The sequence below is a fragment of the Arachis stenosperma genome, chromosome 10 (genome assembly GCF_014773155.1).
Source record: "Arachis stenosperma cultivar V10309 chromosome 10, arast.V10309.gnm1.PFL2, whole genome shotgun sequence".
NCBI classification, from domain to species: domain Eukaryota; kingdom Viridiplantae; phylum Streptophyta; class Magnoliopsida; order Fabales; family Fabaceae; genus Arachis; species Arachis stenosperma.
Window position 1 is genome coordinate 86,938,055 of NC_080386.1, and position 6,692 is coordinate 86,944,746.

At 41.1% G+C, this 6,692-nt stretch overlaps 1 non-coding gene across 1 annotated transcript; it reads right to left on the bottom strand.

Moving 5' to 3' along the window:
• Positions 1–614: 614 nt before the first annotated feature.
• LOC130958695 (small nucleolar RNA R71) lies at positions 615–718 on the bottom strand. Its single transcript, XR_009077804.1, has one exon. It is a non-coding gene; the product is annotated as a small nucleolar RNA R71 (small nucleolar RNA).
• Positions 719–6,692: the final 5,974 nt, after the last annotated feature.

A 6,692-nucleotide genomic window follows, 5' to 3' on the forward strand; every position in this document is an offset into this window, starting at 1 on the left:
TGAATGAGACTATAAAACAAGTATAGACCTCAATTCCTTCCTTATTCCTCTTTCTTTTCTTGTTTTCTTCTCTTTCATATGAGCAGGAACAAGGACAAAAGCACTCTTGTTGAAACTGATCCTGAACCTGAAAGGACTCTGAAGAGGAAACTAAGAGAAGCTAAATTACAACAATCTAAAGGTAACCTTTTAGAAATATTAGAACAAGAGAAGGAGATGGCAGCCGAACCCAACAACAATAATGCAAGGAGAATGCTTGGTGACTTTACAAAACAACGTCCAAATTTAATGGAAAAAGCATCTCCATTCATGCCATTGGAGCCAATAATTTTGAGCTTAAGCCTCAACTAGTTGCTTTAATGCAACAGAACTGCAAGTTTTATGGACTTCCATCTGAAGATCCTTACCAGTTTTTAACTGAGTTCTTGCAGATTTGTGAGACTGTTAAGACGAATGGAGTTGATCCTGAAGTCTACAGACTCATGCTTTTCCCTTTTGCTGTAAGAGACAGAGCTAGAATATGGTTGGATTCACAATCTAAGGATAGCCTGGACTCCTGGGATAAGCTGGTCACGGCTTTCTTGGATAAATTCTTTCCTCCTCAAAAGCTGAGCAAACTTAGAGTGGATGTTCAGACCTTCAAACAAAAAGATGGTGAATCCCTCTATGAAGCTTGGGAAAGATACAAGCAGTTGACCAAAAGGTGTCCATCTGACATGTTTTCAGAATGGACCATATTAGATATATTCTATTATGGTCTATCTGAGTTTTCGAAAATGTCATTGGACCATTCTGTAGGTGGATCTATTCACCTAAAGAAAATGCCTGAAGAGGCTCAAGAACTCATTGACATGGTTGCAAATAACCAATTCATGTACACTTCTGAGAGGAATTCCCTGAATAATGGGACACCTCAGGGGAAGGGAGTTCTTGAAATTGATGCTCTGAATACCATATTGGCTCAGAACAAAGTGTTGACTCAGCAAGTCAACATGATCTCTCAAAGTCTGAATGGATGGCAAAACGGATCCAACAGTACTAAAGAGGCAGCTTCTGAAGAAGCTTATGATCCTGAGAATCCTGCAATAGCAGAGGTAAATTACATGGGTGAACCTTATGGAAACACCTATAATTCATCATGGAGAAATCATCCAAATTTCTCATGGAAGGATCAACAAAAGCCTCAACAAGGCTTTAACAATGGTGGATGCAATAGGCTGAGCAATAGCAAGCCTTTTCCATCATCTTCTCAGCAACAGACAGAGAATTCTGAACAACACACTTCTAATTTAACCAATCTAGTCTCTGATCTGTCAAAGGCCACTTTTAGTTTCATGAGTGAAACAAGATCCTCCATCAGAAATCTGGAGGCACAAGTGGGCCAGCTGAGTAAGAAAGTCATTGAAACTCCTCCCAGTATTCTCCCAAGCAATACAGAAGAGAATCCAAAAGGAGAGTGCAAGGCCATTGATGTAATCAATATGGCCGAATGCACAAGGGAGAAGGAGGACGAAAATCCTAGTGAGGAAGACCTCCTGGGACGTCTCTCAAGCAAGAGGGACTTTCCTATTAAGGATCCAAAGGAATCTGAGGCTCATATAGAGACCATAGAGATTACATTAAATCTCATTCTGCCATTCATGAGCTCTAAAGACTATTCTTCCTCTGAAGAGGATGAAGATGTGACTGGAGAGCAAGTTGCTCAATATTTAGGAGCTATCATGAAGCTGAATGCCAAGTTGTTTGGTAATGAGACTTGGGAAAGTGAACCTCCCTTGCTCATTAATGAACTAGATACCTGGATTCAGCAAATTTTACCTCAAAAGAGACAAGATCCTGGCAAGTTCTTAATACCTTGTACTATAGGCACCATGACCTTTGAAAAAGCTCTATGTGATCTAGGGTCAGGGATAAATCTTATGCCACTCTCTATAATGGAGAAGCTGGGGATCATTGAGGTACAACCTGCCTTGTTCTCATTACAATTGGCAGACAAGTCATTGAGACAAGCTTATGGAATAGTAGAGGACGTGTTAGTAAAGGTTGAAGGCCTTTACATCCTTGCTGATTTCATAATCTTAGACACTAGGAAGGAAGAGGATGAATGCATCATCCTTGGAAGACCTTTCCTAGCTACAACAGGAGCTGTGATAGACGTCAACAGAGGTGAATTAGTCCTTCAATTGAATGGGGACTACCTTGTGTTTAAGGCACATGGCCATCCCTCTGTGACAAAAGAGAGTAAGCATGAAGAGCTTCTCTCAGTTCAGAGTCAAGAAGAGCCCCCACAGTCAAACTCTAAGTTTGGTGTTGGGAGGCCACAACCAAACTCTAAGTTTGGTGTTAAGACCCCATATCCAAACTCTAAGTTTGGTGTTGGGACTATACAACATTGACCTGATCACCTTTGTGGCTCCATGAGAGCCCACTGTCAAGCTATTGACATTAAAGGAGCGCTTGTTGGGAGGCAACCCAATTTTATTTATCTAATTTTTATTTTATTTTATTTTATTGTTATTTTGTGTTTTATTAGGTACATGATCATGTGGAGTCACGAAAAAAATATAAAAATTAAAAACAGAATCAAAAACAGCAGAAGAAAAATCACACCCTAGAGGGAGGACAGACTGGCGTTCAACGCCAGTAAGGAGCATCTGGCTGGCGTTCAACGCCAGAACAGAGCATGAATCTGGCGCTGAACGCCAGAAACAAGCAACATTCTGGCGTTTGAACGCCAGGAATGTGCCTTAAGAAAAGCTGGCGCTGAACGCCAGTAACAAGCATGGAACTGGCGTTCAACGCCAGAAACATGCTACATATGGGCGTTGAACGCCCAGAACATGCTTCACATGGGCGTTGAACGCCCAGAACATGCATCACCTCGGTGTTTAAACGCCAGAATGGTATGCAAAGGCATTTTGCATGCCTATTTGGTGCAGGGATGTAATTCCTTGATACCTCAGGATCTGTGGTCCCCACAGGATCATCTCAGGATCTGTGGACCCCACAGGATCCCCACCTAACATATTCCCACCTTACCTCCTAATCCTATAACACTCTTCCCCATGTCACACTTCCCAACAACTTCAATCTCTCTACCCAATTACCCCATTCACCACTCACATCCATCCACTCTTCCCCATAAACCCCACCTACCTTCAAAATTCAAAAACACTTTCCCACCCAAACCCACACTAAATGGCCGAACCTACCCTCTCCCATTTTCCTATATAAACCCCTCCATTCCACTTCATTTTCACACAAAACAACCCCCTCTTCCATACCTTGGCCGAAACACCATCTCTCCCTCTCCTCCATATTTTCTTCTTTTTCTTCTTCTCTTCTTTCTTCTTTTGCTCGAGGGCGAGCAATATTTTAAGTTTGGTATGGTAAAAGCATAAGCTTTTTGTTTTTCCATTACCATCAATGGCACCTAAAGCTTCCACCTCCGAGTCATGGGAGATGGAAAGATTCATCTCCAAAAGCCATCAAGACCACTTCTATGATGTTGTGGCAAAGAAGAAGGTGATCCCTGAGGTCCCTTTCAAGCTCAAGAAAAATGAGTATCCAGAGATCCGACATGAGATCCGAAGAAGAGGTTGGGAAGTTCTAACCAACCCCATGCAACTAGTCGGAATCTTAATGGTTCAAGAGTTCTATGCCAATGCATGGATCACTAGGAACCATGATCAAAGTATGAACCCGAGTCCAAAGAATTATCTCACAACGGTTCGGGGGAAATACTTAGATTTTAGTCCGGAAAATGTGAGGTTGGCGTTCCACTTGCCCATGATGCAAGAAGATGTACGCCCCTACACTAGAAGGGTCAACTTTAATCAAAGGTTGGACCAAGTCCTTATGGACATATGTGTGGAAGGAGCTCAATGGAAAAGAGACTCCAAAGGCAAGCTAGTTCAACTAAGAAGACTGGACCTCAAGCCTGTGGCTAGAGGATGGTTGGAGTTCATTCAATGCTCCATCATTCCCACTAGCAACCGATCTGAAGTTACTGTGGATCGGGCCATCATGATTCATAGCCTCATGATTGGAGAGGAAGTAGAAGTTCATGAAGTCATCTCCAATGAAATCTACAAAATAGCCGAAAAGCCCTCCACCATGGCAAGGCTAGCTTTTCCTCACCTTATTTGCCATCTATGTTACTCAGCTGGAGTTATCATAGAAGGAGACATCTCCATTGAAGAGGATAAGCCCATCACCAAGAAGAGGATGGAGCAAGCAAGAGAGACCCTCCACGGATCTCAAGAGATGCATGAGGAAGCTCATCATCAAGAAATTCCTGAGATGCCTCAAGGGATGCACTTTCCTCCCAACAACTATTGGGAACAACTCAACACTTCCTTAGAAGATTTGAGCCACAATGTGGAACAATTAAGGGTGGAACATCATGAACACTCCATCATTCTCCATGAAATAAGAGAAGATCAAAGAGCAATGAGGGAGGAGCAACAAAGGCAAGGAAGGGACATAGAAGAGCTTAAGGACATTGTTGGTCCTTCAAGAAGAAGACGCCACTAAGGTGGATTCATTCCTTGTTCTTATTTCTGTCTGTTTTTCGGTTTCTATGTTATGTTTATCTATATTTTGTGTCTCTACTTCATGATCATTAGTATGTAGTAACCATGTCTTAAAGCTATGAAAAAATCCATTAATCCTTCACCCCTCTTAAATGAAAAATGTTTTAATTCAAAAGAACAAGAAGTACATGAATTTCGAATTTATCCTTGAATTTAATTTAATTATATTGATGTGGTGACAATACTTTTTGTTTTCTGAATGAATGCTTAAACAGTGCATAATTTTGATCTTGTTGTTTATGAATGTTAAAATCGTTGGATCTTGAAAGAATGATGAACAAAGAGAAATGTTATTGAAGATCTGAAAAATCATAAAATTGATTCTTGAAGCAAGAAAAAGCAGTGAAAAACAAAAGCTGGCGAAAAAAAATAGAAAGAAAAAGAAAAAGCAAGCAGAAAAAGCCAATAACCCTTAAACCCAAAAGGCAAGGGTAAAAAAGGATCCAAGGCTTTGAGCATCAGTGGATAAGAGGGCCCAAGGAAATAAATCCATGCCTAAGCGGCTAAATCAAGCTGTCCCTAACCATGTGCTTGTGGCATGCAGGTCCAAGTGAAAAGCTTGAGACTGAGTGGTTAAAGTCGTGATCCAAAGCAAAAAGAGTGTGCTTAAGAGCTCTGGACACCACTAACTGGGGACTCTAGCAAAGCTGAGTCACAATCTGAAAAGGTTCACCAAGTCATGTGTCTGTGGCATTTATGTATCCGGTGGTAATACTGGAAAACAAAGTGCTTAGGGCCATGGCCAAGACTCATAAGTAGCTGTGTTCAAGAATCAACATACTTAACTAGGAAAGTCAATAACACTATCTGAAATTCTAAGTTCCTAGAGAAGCCAATCATTCTGAACTTCAAAGGAAAAAGTGAGATGCCAAAACTGTTCAGAAGCAAAAAGCTACAAGTCCCGCTCATCTAATTGGAATTAATATTCATTGATATTTTGGAATTTCTAGTATATTCTCTTCTTTTTATCCTATTTGATTTTCAATTGCTTGGGGACAAGCAACAATTTAAGTTTGGTGTTGTGATGAGCGGATAATTTATACGCTTTTTGACATTGTTTTTAGGTAGTTTTTAGTAAGTTCAAGCTACTTTTAGGGATGTTTTCATTAGTTTTTATGTTAAATTCACATTTCTGGACTTTACTACGAGTTTGTGTGTTTCTCTATGATTTCAAGTAATTTCTGGCTGAAATTGAGGGACTTGAGCAAAACTCTGAAAAAGGCTGACAAAAGGACTGCTGATGCTGTTGGAATCTGACCTCCCTGCACTCAAAATGGATTTTCTGGAGCTACAAAACTCTAAATGGAGCGCTCTCAACGGCGTTGGAAATTAGACATCTAGAGCTTTCCAGAAATATATAATAGTCCATACTTTATTCGGGAATTGACGACGTAAAGTGGCGCTTAACGCCAAGTACATGCTGCTGTCTGGAGTTAAACGCCAGAAACACGTCATGACCCGGAGTTGAACGCCAGAAACACGCTATAACTCGGCGTTCAACTCCAAAGGAAGCCTCAGCTCGTGAATAGATCAAGCTCAGCCCAAACATACACCAAGTGGGCCCCGGAAGTGGATTTATACATCAATTACTTACTCATGTAAACCCTAGTAGCTAGTTTATTATAAATAGGACTTTTTACTAGTGTATTAGACATCTCTGGGCGCATAGTCCTTAGACCATGGGGCTGGCCATTCGGCCATGCCTGAACCTTTCACTTATGTATTTTCAACGGTGGAGTTTCTACACACCATAGATTAAGGGTGTGGAGCTCTGCTGTACCTCAAGTTTCAATACAATTACTATTATTTCCTATTCAATTCTCTTTATTCCTGTTCTATGATATACGTTGCACTTCAACTTGAAGAATGTGATGATCCGTGACACTCATCATCATTCTCACCTATGAACGCGCGTGACTGACAACCACTTCCGTTCTACCTTAGGCCGGGCGCATATCTCTTAGATTCCCCAACAGAATCTTCGTGGCATAAGCTAGATAGATGGCAGCATTCATGGGAATCCGGAAAGTCTAACCTTGTCTGTGGTATTCTGAGTAGGATTCTGGGAATCCGGAAAGTCTAACCTTGTATGTGGTA